General features: G+C 36.1%; 1 protein-coding gene and 1 long non-coding RNA gene across 6 annotated transcripts in view; one reads left to right on the plus strand and one right to left on the minus strand.

Moving 5' to 3' along the window:
• Positions 1–16,689, plus strand: part of LOC105082574 (uncharacterized) — a 149,363-nt gene that overhangs the window by 129,465 nt on the left and 3,209 nt on the right. For 2 of the 4 annotated variants that reach the window (XR_012508194.1, XR_012508195.1), the window contains 2 exons: positions 11,302–11,464; positions 14,223–14,319. This is a non-coding gene — a long non-coding RNA (uncharacterized LOC105082574). The remainder of the gene's footprint in view (positions 1–11,301; positions 11,465–14,222; positions 14,320–16,689) is intronic. The other 2 variants (XR_012508193.1, XR_012508192.1) reach the window with 1 other exon arrangement.
• The window catches only part of UMAD1 (UBAP1-MVB12-associated (UMA) domain containing 1), a 195,503-nt gene that overhangs the window by 45,464 nt on the left and 133,350 nt on the right, over positions 1–16,689 (minus strand). The gene's annotated exons all lie outside the window — the stretch shown is intronic.

Consider the following 16,689-nt stretch of genomic DNA (forward strand, 5'->3'; position numbering starts at 1 on the left):
TACACTGCACTCAGCACAGTACCTAAGCATAGTAGTAACAATAATAATCGCCTTTATTATTATTACTGAATGTGTGAACCCAGGACACCCGGGCTCTGGGGAGCAGTCTTCTCACCTCATCCATCCATTTAACCAAGCAGCAACTCTCAGACACCCCTTTGCTTCTTAAAACACTGGACCATAAACTCAAATGAAGTATTCAGTGAAAATATTTTGAACTTGTGGGGGAGGGTACAGCTCAGCGGTAGAGCACATGCTTAGCATGCACAAGGTCCTGGGTTCAATCCCCAGTACCTCTGTTAAAAATAAATAAACCTAAATACCTCCTCCACAAAAGAACCAAAAACTATGTAAATTAAGTAAATAAAAAAAAAAAAGACTTCAAAGAATATTAAAAAGTAACCAATAGCGGGGAGGGTATAGCTTAATGTGCACAAGGTCCTGGGTTCAATCCCCCATAACTTAATTAGAAAACATTTTTTTAAAATAAATATACCTAATTACCACCCCGACAACACACACACACACAGATATTTTGAACTTGACAAAAGGTTTTCATAAGTATTTTCCCAAAAAGATGGGCAGGGGGGGAATGGCAAAGAAACTCTTCTGTTCTGTCACTCTCAGAACAATGTTCAATAAATTGACACATTCAAAAGAAGACAACTCTGAAAATGGCCTTACAACTTCCTGAAATAAATGCTTGCCAAAAAAAAAAAAAGTCATCTACACCATTTTGGTTAAAAACAAATTCTACAAACAACCTATGAGAGGAGGTGCTAACTATATTTATGTATTGCCAACCTTATATACTTGTGAATTGAAATTTTCGCTGCTGGTTAACATTAACACTAAGAACTAGATATAGCACCAAGAACCAAATGTCTTACTGGATGTAGAACCTCATCCTTGGCTGAAACAACAAGCCATTGAGCCAAATATCCCTTCACCATGGACTGATCACAGAACATTCCATTTCCCCTCTAAAACAATCTGATTTGGGTTTACTACGACTTCTACTTCAACACATATTTTAAAATTTTAACATCACCATTTTCTTAAGTGACCTTTCAGTTGGCAAGGAAAGCCAAGTTTAACATCTACAGTACTGGGGTGAAATTTTCTCTTTAAATATATGTATCAAGTTAAAATGCGGGGGCAATTTTCAAAATATAAATAAACAATATTTAAAATACTAATAATTATAATGTATTATAAGCATATAAAATATATTAATATAAATATCCTGAAACAACAGATGGTACCAGTCAAAGGATCAGGGCTGCCTCTGCCCCTCTGGTTTTCCTCTCCGTCTGTGCACCTCCTACCTTTCGCAGAGGGCCTTCCTTGGCCACTGCAGCCAGTGGTGACTCTGAAATCTGAACTTCTCCTACAGAATTTAGTCTACATTATATGATTTCATTTTTTACCATCTGATTGACACATAATCATATACCATTATTTAAATTTTCACGTGTCTGTGTCCTGGACTATTAGATGGATAAAACACTTGAGGGTAAAAAGAACTCATTCATCTCCGTGGCACTGAGCACAGCACTATGCACACAGCGGGCATGCTAATGAAATATTTTCTGAATAGTCTTATAATTCCCCTGTTTATATTTCCTTTAAACAATTGCACTTTAAAGGAAATTCTACTATAATTATAATATGAATTAAAATAAGTTAATTTTTAGTTCTAAGTAATTTTTATTTGAACGATCCCAGAAAGGCAAAAAACAACAGATTAACTGCCCTGATTTGGAAGCTGAGATTACTAGTTAAACATCAGTGGGCTTTCCCCCTTCTTCCTGAGTTACAGATACATTTCATGGCAATGTGCCTACTAACAACATTTCCCAGCTATCCCTGCTGGCAGAGGTAGCCAATGAGATGCAGGTCTGAGCTGCTGGGTGGGGCTTTTGGAAAAACCATTTAAAGGGGGCTTGCTTTTGCTTGAATCCCCGCCTGTGATTGGAGAAGCAGTGGCCATTTTATAATTAAGAGGCAACCTGTATATGGAAGCCACATCCGAAGGGTAGTGGAGCAGAAAGATTGGAGTTGTTACACCGGTTCTCAATTGCCTAACCCAAGACATTTCAGATGAAGAAAAAGAAACCCCTAATTTGTTTAAGCCACCAGTTTGAGTATCCATTACTGGCAATCAGACGCAATTCCTGATTCATCCATGTGCGGACACATTACAGGCAGCACCTAGGTATTATTATGGAAGGGGTGGTTAAAAGTTCTCCTTCTTCCTCAAAAACACCTTTTCTTTGGTCTTACAAAGCATATACTTGCTATAAAGTATAGCATGCCAGTATTACTCATTCCTTGGAGAAAGGGGGGTTGAAAGCATCTGTTAAGATGCAAATATTGTCTGAGAAGAGTTACACTTTAAGCTCTCAATATGTCTGAATATGTCATTGTGAATTAATTTCTTAATTAACTTCTGTGATTGGGTAGTCCCTGAGGGGGTGGCACGCAAGACAGGTAAGTTGTCCTATCGGAAGACTAGTTAAGAAAGGGGCGATGTTAAGCTACTACAGTAAGAATCTCTTCTTCCCTCTCCTGGCCCCTGAACCCCATTCCCACCCCAAAGAGATGGATGGGCAGCCTGATGGACAAAAGGTGCAAAAAACGAAAGGAGAGATACAGAGCCTGAAGGGAAAGGGTACCAAAGGCAAGCTTATGCTTCTTTATTCATAAAGCTGCCCATAACCACCCCTCTCTATGGGAGCACTCTGTTTACTCTAAAAGATTCCATAGTTAGCTAATAAACAGCACTGGTAGTTGAAAATTAGGAATCACTTTTCTACTCACCAACTAATGGGAAAGAAAGGACAACATTGTGGTAATGAGCAACTAAAGCACAGGACGAATGCAGCGGGCTTGGATTTACTTAAAGTTTTACCTAGTGGACAGTGTATCCATTCAGACATGCAAACACTTCTCAAGTGCTTGTTATTTTCTAGGCTCTATGCTAGAAACTAGATATTTGGAGATGATGGCGACGATGATGTCATCCTCAAAAACACTTGCAAACTCCTACAGGAGACAGGCATGTAAATAAGCCATTCCAGCACGCTGAGCTGGATGTGACACCGCAAGTCTATACAAAAGCTGAAGTAGGAAAACAGAGTTCACTTTAAGGATAGTGAAGGGTGGGCAGAGAGAGCCTCACAGAGCAAATGATGCCTGTGCAGGGCTTTCAAGGATGAGAAGGATTTTTCAGGGAGAGAAAAGGGGGTATGCATTCTGGTCAGAAAGAGGAGTGCACCCAAAGCTGGAGATGTGAAGAAGCATGGCACGTCTAAGGCACTGCAAGCATTTGTTATTGCCGCAGCCTGAGTGCTGAGGAAGGAAGAAAAGAAGGGGAGGTAAGCAGGGCCCAGACCAGGAAGGCACTGGGTGCCACGTGAATCAGCACAGACTTTATCTGATGTCAGTCACTGGAGGTGAGCCAGCAGTGTGGTAAGATGTGTATTTTAGAAAAATCACTCCTGGCTGTTGATCTGGAAGAGAGCGAGGCAGGAGGGAGGAATATCACCTAGGAAACCTTTGTAATAATGCAGATGACAAGGGACGAGGACATGCGTGTTGAGCAGTTCTCTGGTTCTGCCGTGTGGAGGGGGGGTGGGGGGAGGAGGGGAGGGAAGGGAAGGTAACATCTTTCACCTGGATGGCAATGTTGATTCTGGAAGAGTCACTTTTCACCCACCTGCCCTCCACATTTAGAAAGCACACAGGAAAGGCATGTTCTTTCTGACTTCGCTCCATTAAAGATGTTTGTTTTAGCTGTAATTATGCTGCTAGAGATGTCATACTAAATGAACGAAAAATAGACGCAGGTGAGAAGGAGAATCTGAATTCTTCTGTAGGTGTCCTCTTAGCTTTCAGAATCAGTGTTAGCACTTTAGAAGAGAGCATTTTCTTCTTTCGTAAAATGAAAAGTAGGCAGGATGAGTATAGAATGTGCCCCTTCCTGTCTCCTCAAAAATACATGGATGAATGAGAAAACACACTTTAAGCAATTTGAGTTTCAAAGAATCATAGCTATACTATGATCTAAGTGCTGGGTTGGAATAGGATGATCAGCAAACAGAACTGTGCAAAAGGGCCAAGCACAGAGCTTACCTGACTCAGGAGTTCTCTGAGTTAATAAGAGAGCTGAATTATGGTTTTGGTTTTATGGTTGCCAGAGCAAATACAGGTGATTTTTTAAGCCTAGGTGTGATGCAAATAATGCATGGGACAAGCTTACACTAAAAAATTATCTCATGTTTATCTGAAAATCAAATTTAACTGGGCATCTAGTACTTTTATTTGCTAAGTCCAGCAGTCCTAGTTATGGTAGTAACTTAAGGGGGAAGAGTTGACTCAGTTAATGACTTACATATCTCATTTGTGGCATTCTGCTTTCTTTTATGCAATAGGAAATATTTTAGCTACATATGAGGGAATTATAAAGCACTACAATATAAAACTATGAGCATAAATGGCTAGTAACTTATAAAACTCTTCCCAACTATATTGGAAATCTCATCTTTTAAAAACTGTGCCACTCCTATCTAATGAAACAGTGTATTAATATTTTTAAAGAAAGAATACATAATGTTCATTGGCATAGTATACAGATTACAATTTCAAAGACAAGTAGTGCTACAAAGCAAACAACCCACCCCAAGAATACAGAGGCATAAGAACTTTTCTAGAGATAACACTTAGGAAAAAAACTTAAACAAAGTATACTTTCATGATAAATGACAGGAAAGAGACCTCTCCTCCCCAAAAAAGTTTTTCATGTTCATGGAGGCCTTACTAACATGTCCTCAATTGGCTGTCAGAAAAAGAGGGTGACGGGACCATCTTTGGAATCCAGGGCAAGGTGGGAAGCCCAACTGTCCAAATCTGGGAATCTTGCAGCATTTACACTAAAGCATCGTGGCTATTTTTTTATGCACTTTAAGCTCACTTTTATTACTTCCAGACTTCCTTCCTCATTAACTGGGAGCTACTTATGGGATAGATACCAAATAGTCTGTCTGCTGGTGAGGTACAGACCTCCACATTGCATGCATATCAGCTGGAGAAAGAGACAGCCCTTATTTATCAAATTTAAAAAGCGTTCTCATTTCATGCTAATTGTATGGTCCTTTGCATGATTTTCAAAAGATTGCCTAAGATGGAAGGAATTAAAAGAAAACTACCAATCTTGGAGGGGTTTTTTTGGGGGGTGGCAAGATTAACTTATTACTTTTTAGAGAAAGTAAATGACTAATTCAAGTATTACATTTATTCTCACAGAATGACCTTTATAAATTTTATTATTATCAACGGCTATTCACCTGCCTCTCTCTGCCTAACATAACGTGACTTCATTCTACTAATCTCAGTGCTCCAAAACCCTTTAGGTTGGGATCAAATAGTTCATAAGTTAAAGAATTTAAAATAAAGTATATGCATATTTTATATTATTTTTTTTTCCACAAAGGAAATTCCCAGCTTCTGCAACATGAAGGTTCTGCTTTGACTGGTTTCTTTATAGCAGCACAGCAAAAGCACAATATCGAGAACTCATTTTTGGTTATGGATATTATCAGTAATAATATGTCATAATACAATAAGTGACAATATTATTCAAGGGTTGTAAATAAGATGATAAGCCATGATAATTTATGACACTCCATAATTTATGGTATATGGTGATATATGAATTGTGTCTTTGAAAACCTGCATGAATTTAGATTTATGTTACTATAAAGACCAACCAATTGTTAACAACCATGTAAAAGCCATCAGGGGAGGAGGTGGAAAGCAGAGAAACAGTAGCGGCAGCTCATCCATTTGGGCTGTAGGACAACAAAGCGCATTTATTCCTTCCTGAACTGTCTATCGATCGCTATCAGTCAACTGATCAGGGTTGGCAACTGCAAAGAGCAGCTGCTTCGACGTGCAGCCCTTGAAGACAGTAAAAGAATGACAGGGCTTCCCAGACTGCCAAAAGGATCGACTGTTTGAGAGGTTAAAAGCCAAATCAAAGAAGCTAATAACTAATATTTGCTGTACGTATTAAGGATTTTTTTAACCTGTTAAACTGGCATTGTCCAATAAAACTATAAGGCAAACCACATTTGTCATTTAAAATTTTCTAGTAGCCATAGTAAGACAGTTAAAAGAAGTAGGTGAAATTCATTTTAATACTCTTTAATTTTTCTGACTCAGTATATCCAGGATATTATCATGGCAACATGCAATCAACATAAGATATTACTGAAATATTTTACAGTCTTTCACATCAAGCCTTTGAAACCCAGTATGTATTTCATTTTATATGTACAGTACATCTGAATTCAGACTAGTCACATTTCAAGCGCTCAACAGTTACACGTGGCAAGTAGTAACCACATTAGGGAGTGTAGTTAAAATTTCACAGACTGAGGGAAAAGAAGGCCTTGTTCTTAATTACTACCTAATGTTTTCCTACAAGTCAAATCTCAAGCCACCAGTGAGGCTACTTGTTCTTTGTGTTCATGAACACAGTAAAAACACAAAAAAGCTCTATCACTAGAAACAGGGATTGAATCCCGAGGGGTCATGCTTAATTTTCATTAACATCAAGTATTAATCTGTTAAACTACTTGTTTTCCCTAGCCACATTTCTGATCCTGCCACAAAATTTCAGGAGTTTGAATTTTTCTCTGAGGATCTAATTATCAAGTTACATCACCCAACATTCAGTGAAATTTTCACATCTTTACCATTTGCTCCTTGAATAAAATAATGTTCCAAAGTAGTAAATTATGTAATTTCTAAATCCAAACTGGTTTATGACTAATTGGTAAGAATCACAGAGTTTCCTCATGAAAAGAGTTCCAAAAAATCAAGAAAAGAATAACTAACAACAAATGAATACCAAAATACACTGAATTCCAGGCTAACAAGCTCTTCGGCCCTTCTGAAACTACAAAGGACCGCTTGAGGGCTTGCATGCAAAACCGAAACCCAACAAGCCATTTTTTCAAGGGCTGAGGCAGGGATGATCATTAGTAGAAAAATAAGTAACAGAGAGATGCCAGTATTTAGTTCTCAAATTTGAATATTCAAAATGTAAAAGATATAATATTTCTTTTAAAAAAATGAATGCCAGTTCATTTTTCTCTTCTTTGTCATTTATTGTTAGAAAATTCTAATTTCAAGTTTGGGTTCTGACTTGACTGACAACTCCAGGCAAAATATTAGAAACCAAAAAGTTAGTGGAATTACAAATCTTATAATCAACACCTAAAAAGCTCTTGAGATACTTAATCACTTATGAGATTAAGTAATGTATTTAAATGCCAGAAAACTAAACATTCTCATATTGTGCTTTTATCTACAATTTATCTATATTTTAACCTATCATTCTCATATCATTCTCATATCTCACCCTCTCCTGTAGCTCTACCTTTCTGTATTAGTAAAACTCTTGACCATTTAACTTGACTGAGGAAAGCAATAGTATGGTTAACTGATTCATTTGGTTAATTGATAGTTTGCTTTGTAATGCCCTAAAATTTGCCTGAGGGACGGTTGCCTCTGAAAGACAGTTATAGCCTCCAATCCTGGAGTTTAATTATGGTCAACTGGCTTGCATGTTCTTGCAATGATGAGTTTTTGAATGTACAACACAATTTTTTAAACCACAAGTCTTCAACAGCTTAATAACCCTAAAATTTTCAGACGTGGAGAAAAATGCTTAACAGAGCTTTGCCCAAAACAATCTGCTGTTTGAGAAATATTTATTGAAATAAATAAAATGGTCTGATTGTTCAAAATGCACTTGGATAAGAAACTTGGGAATTATCATCTATTAATCAGGCTAATCAGCTTTTAGTTAGGCAATGATAAAAATGCAAATACAAAATTACCCATCAGATCTTGCTGTGACTAAAGAACATTATACCAGAATCTGAATCCTTTTTTTTTCTTTCCCCCAGAACAAAACTACAGCTATTTAAGTTGAAAGCACAGAATCTGATTTTGGTTATCCATGTCAATAGGCATGGGGTGGAGGTTTAAAAAAAATAAGTAAGTACCAGGGAGATTTATCCAATTAAAAATGGTGCACCTCCTTCTGATCTGATTCAGTGGCCCTCTGCACAAGTGTGATTTGTACATTTGGTGTATGAGGGCTGAAATTCTCTTTCATTAACTTTGGACTTGCTCTCTGTAACTCTCGTCTGAGCTCAGTTCCTAACTGATTTAATCCCTTCAAACCTGCTTTGGCATGGGCATCAAGGCGTCGACCATAATTTCCTTCCAATTTAAAAAGAAACTCTTAATGAATGTCCAGTATATGTCAGACACTGTGTATACAGACATAGAAATAAATATTACATATTGGCTCACTTAATTCTTGCAGTAACCCTGCAAAGTAAGGAGTGTCATTGTCATTTCATAGCAAAGGGACATTAAGATCTAAGAGGCTAAGTACTATATCAAAGGTACCATGATGGTACATGGCGAGCCATGATCGGAAGGAACTCCATGTCTGTCTGCTGATACAGTTCACATTCTAGCAGCTACCCATCCATGCTACTTCAGGGGTTCTATGAATTCACTACTGTGAGGAACCATCACTCCCAAGACAATGTCTCTCTAAATTAGGTAGTCACTTGTCCTTGGTCCTCCATACTGATATCTAAAATTCAACTGAGAAGCCATCTAAGGAGTATGTCTAGAGCATGAAAAACCAGTGTGTGTAGGAGACCACCAAGTGGCTGATGTCGCAGATAGTGAGAGCTGGAGATTCTCCGAGGTACACTCTGCCTGAGAGCAGCTGGACAGAGCTGATGACTTGGAAAGGAGGCTCCTTTCGCCTCAAATTAACAAGGACCCTGAAGAAAGCATGTTAGACTGGAAATCAGTGTGTGCGCCTGAGGCATCAGAGAGATTAAATAAGAATGCACACATTCTCACAGTAAAAAACTCATGATTTTGTCACAGATAACTTTTTAAAAGAGTGAGAGAATCAAAATTGGGAGTTATGTATACCTCTCATAACCTATTTAAAAAGCACATTTTACTTACTTTATGTAAGTGTTATAAAAATATACATAAATACACACATATATATGCATATTAACTTTAACTCTTTTCTCTACACAATAATTCTGAAGCAACCAACAAGATTCACAATAAATTTTAAAATCATAACCAGGAAAAATATAAAACAAGAACATGAGACTAAGGGAAAACAAAGTATGCAGATACACATCCCACAGGGTGCTAAATAATTACTAAAACTGCGCTGTAAATATAGGTCTGAGCTTCCTTCTGCCAAAAGAAAATGGAAAAAAAAAATGACTAGGTACAAAATTCACAATGACCACGAGAAAAAGAGAATATTACCACCTCCGTACAAAGAAAATATTTTCTGTTGGTATAAAAGCAATAAGAAATCAGAAGCCCTAAATGGGACTTTACACGGGGAAACTATGTAATAGACAATGTCTGAGTAAGTCCTCCATAATAAATGTCCTCGTGGATTCCTCACAGCAGTTTCTCACAGTTATTCAATCAAGCTGAAAAACAGTTCAGGGAAGGCAATCTGTGCAGGACTGAGGCAATGAGATAGAAATGTACAGCTCTGCGATAGGCCAGCTTGATCTAGTAATACATTCCAGAATATTTCCACGAACAAAGAGACAGCATGTTCTTCAAATTATTCTCCAACAGAAACCAACTTAAGAAGTAGGATTATGCAACAGTGTACTGACTCTTTTCAGTTCAGAAGTTCTGAGAAAGTTTTCATGGGCTGCTTATTATTATGTAAATGGTACTTCAGTCCACTAGCACTGTGCTCTTAGGTGTAATACTTATATGCCAGTCTTTTCTCCTTCTCCAAGTGGCATAAGAAAGCAGAGAAAATGTGGGTTGCTATTACTTAAAAAAAAAAACTATGGCTTTTAGCTTTTACATTAGGAGGTTCTAGTACATGTACTTTCTATTATATAACTGGTATTAGAGAAAACTTAAGAATTCACAGCCATAATGATTTCTTAAGTAATTTAAAAAGCAGTGTGAGAAAGTCTTGTTCCTAATATGACACCCCCAAAGTGGACATTAAACAGTCCTTAAGTGGGGGGAAATAATGTCAATTATTGAACAGGGCAGGATGAACACAGGTGTTCATTAAAAAAAAAAAAAAAACTGACACAGTAAGAAGTAGGGCCTGTTAGATCTGGAAAGAAATGTAAAATCTATGTAAATTTAACCAAGCTAACTAAGGTGTAATTTTTCCCTATGTTTTCATATTGGTGCACTCTCATAAGCATATTCACAAGACTCCTCAGGAAGGTACAAAGTGGAATATTCAGAAAAAGCCAATTAGGCCAAGTATACATCTGCATGCCACCTTTTCCAGTGGATGAAAAGTCAGATGAAATTTATCCTTCAAAAAAGAATCCCTAGTTATGTGACAATAACATAAATATAGTTGTGCTTTAATTTAAAGTCTCTATAGAGTCACAAGAAGTTACGACTGTAACATGAACCAAAGGAGGAAAAAATAAGGACCATTTGCTACTAATTAAAAAACAGGGGATTAGAAAAAAGATGGCTATGGGAAATAGGGAACAGTTGTTCTCCCAACATGGACCTCTCACCCTGCTGATTTTGTGGCTTTTTAAAACCACAAAAGTGAAAACCAGAAAAGTGACGACAAAATGACTACCAACACATAGATGGAATATTCTGTATGGTTTAGAATAATACTTTCTAAATTGGAGGTAGAAAACCAGACTTGTTAAGCAAAAAGTTAGTATTTCCACATTTTAGTTCCTCCTTCTAAACATATAAACACATATTGGGTCTCACACAATGACAGGCTCCAGTTCTTTGATTCTAATTGCAATCAGTTGCAATGAATCAACAGATGAGGCAGGCGGTTAAAGTTACATAACCCTCACAAACTAAGATTACTAAAGTTAAATAAATATCACTGTGGTCACTTTAAGCTACCTAGCTTCATCAAGCAGAGCTACAAAAGCAGCAGGTTAGCGGGTTTCTGGCAAGGAGTAATTGGTGCTGAGCAACAGACTGTGTACAAGAGCAGAAACATTGCATAAAACTCACATTACTGGCTTACCCACACCATATGTGCATTTTGGATGGAAACAGGGGCAGCTCTTATACACCTCACACAGTTTGGCCGTTTTTGGCTAAGATGAATGAACATTATGTTTCAGTGTGCTAGTTAACCCCAATGGAAGCCAGAATATACCAGAATTATGATCTCTCAATTCTGATTTTTTCCAGCAAAACTGAAATTAGGACAAAGATGTATGGTAACAAAAGTATACAAATGTGAAGTTATGGAAAAGATCTTTACAAACTCTGACAAGAATACCTCAGGTTATTTCATCTTGCCAATATTTTGAGCTATCAACAACCCATGCTAATCTGACTGTCAAATATAAAGGTAAAAAGTTTGTAAATTCAAAGAAATATAATAAAGTATTTTAAATGTTCTTTATCAGTGGCCGAATTTATCATTTCTCAAAACAGACTTTGTAAGCAAGAACAAGGATCTTGGAAGTAGTTTTTGCAGTCTAACAGTTTATCTGCAAGGACTTTTGGACAATTCCTTCCTAACATGCATGAAAGCCTGAATAATCAATACCTAATATCTTCACTATGCGGCAGATCCCCCCGCCCCCCTTCCCTTACCCCCGAATCAAAGTAGCAGTAAAAAGGTTGGCATCTGGTGGCAAAATTCCAATTCACTTTCCAAAGAGGTAAGGAGCCAGGACGTCTGGAGAGGAAAAGATCCAGACACTGCATCTAATCCTCCTACTTCATTGACTAAGAATTGAAGTTGAAGAGAAGTTTAGCAACTTGTCCCAGATCAAACACTTGTTGAGCAGAGGAGTCCAGCAAAGATATTACATGGCCCAGTAATTTATATGAAAATACAGACTGGAGAAATATACTCTACAAAATCTTTTTCCCAAAAGGCATCTTACATAGGAGGAGAGACACAACAAAGAGTTAAATTCACCATATAAATAATAATCCAACTGTGCTCTACTTCCCAGTAAATCAGAAATTTGAAATGGTTCTATCTTAGGAGAAACAAAAAACAAAACTCCTGGCACTCATTTTGGATAAAATTATATTCTCATAAATTAACTCTCATAAAGGGAGAAATTAGTATCTTCAAACTAAGAGTCTCAGAATCATAGATATAGAGGAAAAAGCAAGATTTGCAGAAAAATACACGTTCAAGCCAGTAATGCACAACCTTTGTGGTGAATCAGTTATGGCTTCATAACTGATTCAATGACATTGACAGTCAGGTAGATCAATGAGAAAACTTTGGGCCACGTGATTTCCAATGAGCCGTGAAGAGAAACCTCCGAGTCCCCTTACTCTTCTCCCTGCTAGAAAGGCCCCCAGGTGAGAGGACAGATGTTTTAACAAGCCACAATCATCAGATGTGATGCTCTGTGATCAACTAATTAAGGAATCTTAAACCTAAAGAAGCCAAGGCAGGGAAGTACCGACCTATTTCCTAAAGATCATCCTTAGAAGATTGCTCTGTTGCCCTTATTGCCATACAAAATAGTCCTTCTGTTAAGCAGAAAACAGGCCCTTGAGTGAATACATTGTTTCCTCACCATCAAAGTTACTATCATTTAAAATATAAGATATACTCATTATAGACAAATTGGAAAATCAGGACACTGGAAAGGATGATTTACCCCATATATCTATCATCCCAAAGGCAAGCACTCAGTGTTTTTATGTATTACATCATCTTTTTCTGCAGTTGTTATATACAGCAATCATACTGTAAATACAATTTTGTACCTCAAATGTTTTAACTGAAATTATGAAACCCAGAGTCTTTATATTTTACTGAAAACTAATCATAAATTTCATTTAGGAAAACTAAAAAATATTCCACTGAGCCGACTGCCATCTTTCTGCACATACAACTTCTTGTGGATTTAAAAATTATTTTCTTAGAATAGAATCCTAAAAGTGGAATTACTGTCAAAGTATATTAATGTCTTTATGGTTCTTGATACTTACTGCCAAAATGCTTTCCAAAAGCGGTTGTATCAATTTAAACTGCCTTCAATATCAATACTCATTATACCTGTATTTGGACTAAAGATCTTGTGAGAATTAACAGCTTCATAATCATCTTTATCACCCCAAAACTTTAAATTTATAAACTTATATATCATGTTTTACTAAAAAATTCTTAAAACTGAAATCCTGACATCCATTAGAAGAATGTTTACTATTCTTGAAAGTATTCTTAACAATCACTCCTTTTTCCTATACCACCTAACCTCAATTTTTTTCTACATAGAACTCAGTCTTTAATAAGATAATCTTACACTCCTTTTTAAAGAGTGGTAACCAAAGTCTACGAATAGAATTTACAAAGTTCAAGGATATTTTCATTCATTTTAATGATTATCTAAAAATAAAAGAACATGGAAATTTGTCCCTACAGAGTCAAAAGGTTCCTATAGTTCTGTTAAAAGACATGAGAGAAGTACAAAAACACATGAGTAAGTTTAACATTTCACTAATATGTGCATTCCATGCCTTTTTCCAAATAGTTTTTGTTCCCTAAATTACTGAACTTCACATGTAACTCAACTATTTACAAATATGAGAATAAAAATGACAAATACTGTGTACTAGACTGAGAAGCGTGCTTCAAATGACCTGAATAAACAAAGTCTCCCAAATCCTTCCTGTACTTTCCCAGGATTCTAATATTATGAACTTAAGGATCTTAGCAAATGCTTTGCTGTTGCTGCTACTACCTTACTTACTGTTTTTGCAACTGCTGTCTATTAAATTTCCTAGTACAAATTGGCTGTAAAATTATTTTAGGTCTTCATTAAAAAATGTGTATTAAATATGCAATAAGCTACTTTGGTTAACAGAAGTTGAGGGGATATTAGTGTCACAGTTTATTATCATAAGTAATTTCTGTCTTCTGTCAGTGTAACCACAGTAGTATCTCAATACCACCAGCTGATAATAATCTTTATAAATCCTACTTTGCAGCTATACCATCTGTTAGTTATTATTTTATATGTGTCTCCATATGCATATGTGAATTAGTTGTCGCTCAAGACAAATATACAAATGGAATTGTGGTTTTGTGGGGAGTTTTTTATTGGCTTGTTTTTGTATTCTGTTCTCTTTAGGGCAGTGAACTAAATAAACATATTCTTCAATCCTGGAGACCAAAAACAAATGCAAATTTCAGTTATACAGATACAAATACAAACTTCCAGTTATAAAGTAAGTAACTCATGGGGATGTAATGTACAACATGGGGAACAGAGTCAATGATATCGTAGTAACTTTGTATGGCGACAGATGGTAACTAGACTTACTGTGGTGATCATTTTGCAATGCATACAAATGCTGAATCACTATGTTGTACACATGAAACTAATATGTTGTATGTCAAATATACTTCCATAAAATAAAGAGGCTAAAAAATGCAAATTTAAAAATAATTTTTGTAGTAAAAATAAAAGAAATTCAAGGTCCATAAACAATCTACGAGTATCTGCTAGAAGTGTTTAAAATTAATAGTTGCCAAAACTGGATATAGTTATATTAAAAAACCAAGATTTACATATTCATATCTCTCAAAATATACCTACAAACCAAAAAAGAATAAGTCTACTAGTAAATTAGTAGCTAATATGGTTCCAGTTCTCACAATATAATACACTTTCCATAACTGAAGATTAGAAAAGAACGACTAATTGCTGACTTACGTGTAATGTTTATTTCCTGAAGAGACGAGGCAAAATGACAAAAATTTAAAGCCTGGCCCCCCATTAATCTGTGGGTTTATCCCCCTGAGCTGTAAGTAACCAGACTCCTAGACAGCAGAAGGCAGTAAGTAGCTGTAATGTCATTACAACGCACTACCAAAATTTACCCTGAAAGGCAACAAGAAAAAAAGGAACAGAGGGAGGTAGATAATCTTCCTATTGGATATTTGGCTCCAAATTATCACTCTTCCCCCAAGTACTAGAGTCTAGTGAGTTTAATTTTAATAAGCCCTTGTCCTATAAACATGGGTTTATAGGAGCTTATACACTACACATCAAAACACGGTGAATTTTGTTAAAAGTTACCAATGGCTCTTAAAACACAGACTAAAGCACAACCTGGGAGAACCCACATTAGAAGCCTAGATAATTCAATGCTTCTTTAAGTTACCCTAATTTACGTGATGATACTTTGGGGTCATATATAGGGAACACTAAAGTACAACAGCAGTAACTAATTGAAGTCACCACTGAGAAAAATCCTAAAATATTTAGGAAGGGGGAGTGAGGAAGAGACAAAGAAATTACTGAGAAATCATGATTTCCTGGCAGGAATGTTATATGTTTTTCAGTTTCATGAAGTAAAAAGTCCCATTAATTACATAATGCAAATAAATATGCTGCTTTTCATAGTGTCTTCTGGGCATTAAAATAGGTCATAATCCAACTTTGTAAACATTAACTTATTTGATGCCCAAATCAGATCTCCTGTTTTCAAATCATATTCTATCTAGATGTTAGAATTTCCATGATGTTGATGAGAGAACTGTACTTGGAGAGGGAACACAGTTCTGAAGTATACTTGGGCTATAAAGTGTAAGGGGGAAATATCACAGGCCACTTAACGAAGTATTTTAACTGCCATTAAAAACTGCAGTGTCTCCCAGCACAAGTTCTATTTTTTTTTTTTTTAACATTTTATTATCTACCATTGAGATTCATGTGTGGAAAGCAGTCTCATACCATGGTCTGCTTCTATATAGCTCAAATATTCTTAATGAAGGATTTCATGTCACAGGAATTTGTATTAATCACATAAAATTAATTGTGTAAATAATAAGAAAACATTTTTCATGATTCAAAGCTCACCTAATACATGAAGCCTTTCTTGATTCTCCCTGATGTCACTTCTTCCTCCCCTGAAACCTCAGCTATAGGTATGGAGCTTAAGGAACTTTATTTATTCCAGTTCATATTACAGTGACTTGTGGAGTTTTCTAATTTTCACAAATAGATTGGGAATGTCAGCTTCTCTAAATTAGAATCATGGAGTCTTATATATCTTTAGATCCTCTTCACTCTATGTCCAACAATTCCTTGAAAAGAGTAGGCAATCTATATGTTTGTCTTAATTCACCAAAAAACTTATCTAGGGATACTAAAAGCCACCTTCTCCAAAGGGTCCTTAGAAATATGAGTTCTATTTTGGAGACTAAGAGTATTATTTTTAAGCTCTATGGAACCCACACTAAGTTAGCACATATGTTTTCATTATAAATAATATTTCAACATTTCTTCTATAGCCCTGAAAAATGAAAATAATGAGAATCTTTCCTGCTAGGTACAATAGTTACAACTTTTAATTCTAACTGAAATCATTACATTTTGTCTTGCTAATGTAACACGAGTGCCAAATAATCTAAATTAACAGTTTTTTATGGGTAACTTCTAAGAAATATAAGAAAACTTTTTTACAGAGCAGAAAAAAAAAGTAACTGTGTGTTTATAAGGTCAAAACTAGAATTTAATAATAATGAAGAAATTCACCCCTAAGACAGCATCTGCAGAAGACCACTTATTATTCAAGTACCCATTCAGAAAC

This window comes from Camelus bactrianus, chromosome 7, assembly GCF_048773025.1.
Source record: "Camelus bactrianus isolate YW-2024 breed Bactrian camel chromosome 7, ASM4877302v1, whole genome shotgun sequence".
NCBI lineage: Eukaryota > Metazoa > Chordata > Mammalia > Artiodactyla > Camelidae > Camelus > Camelus bactrianus.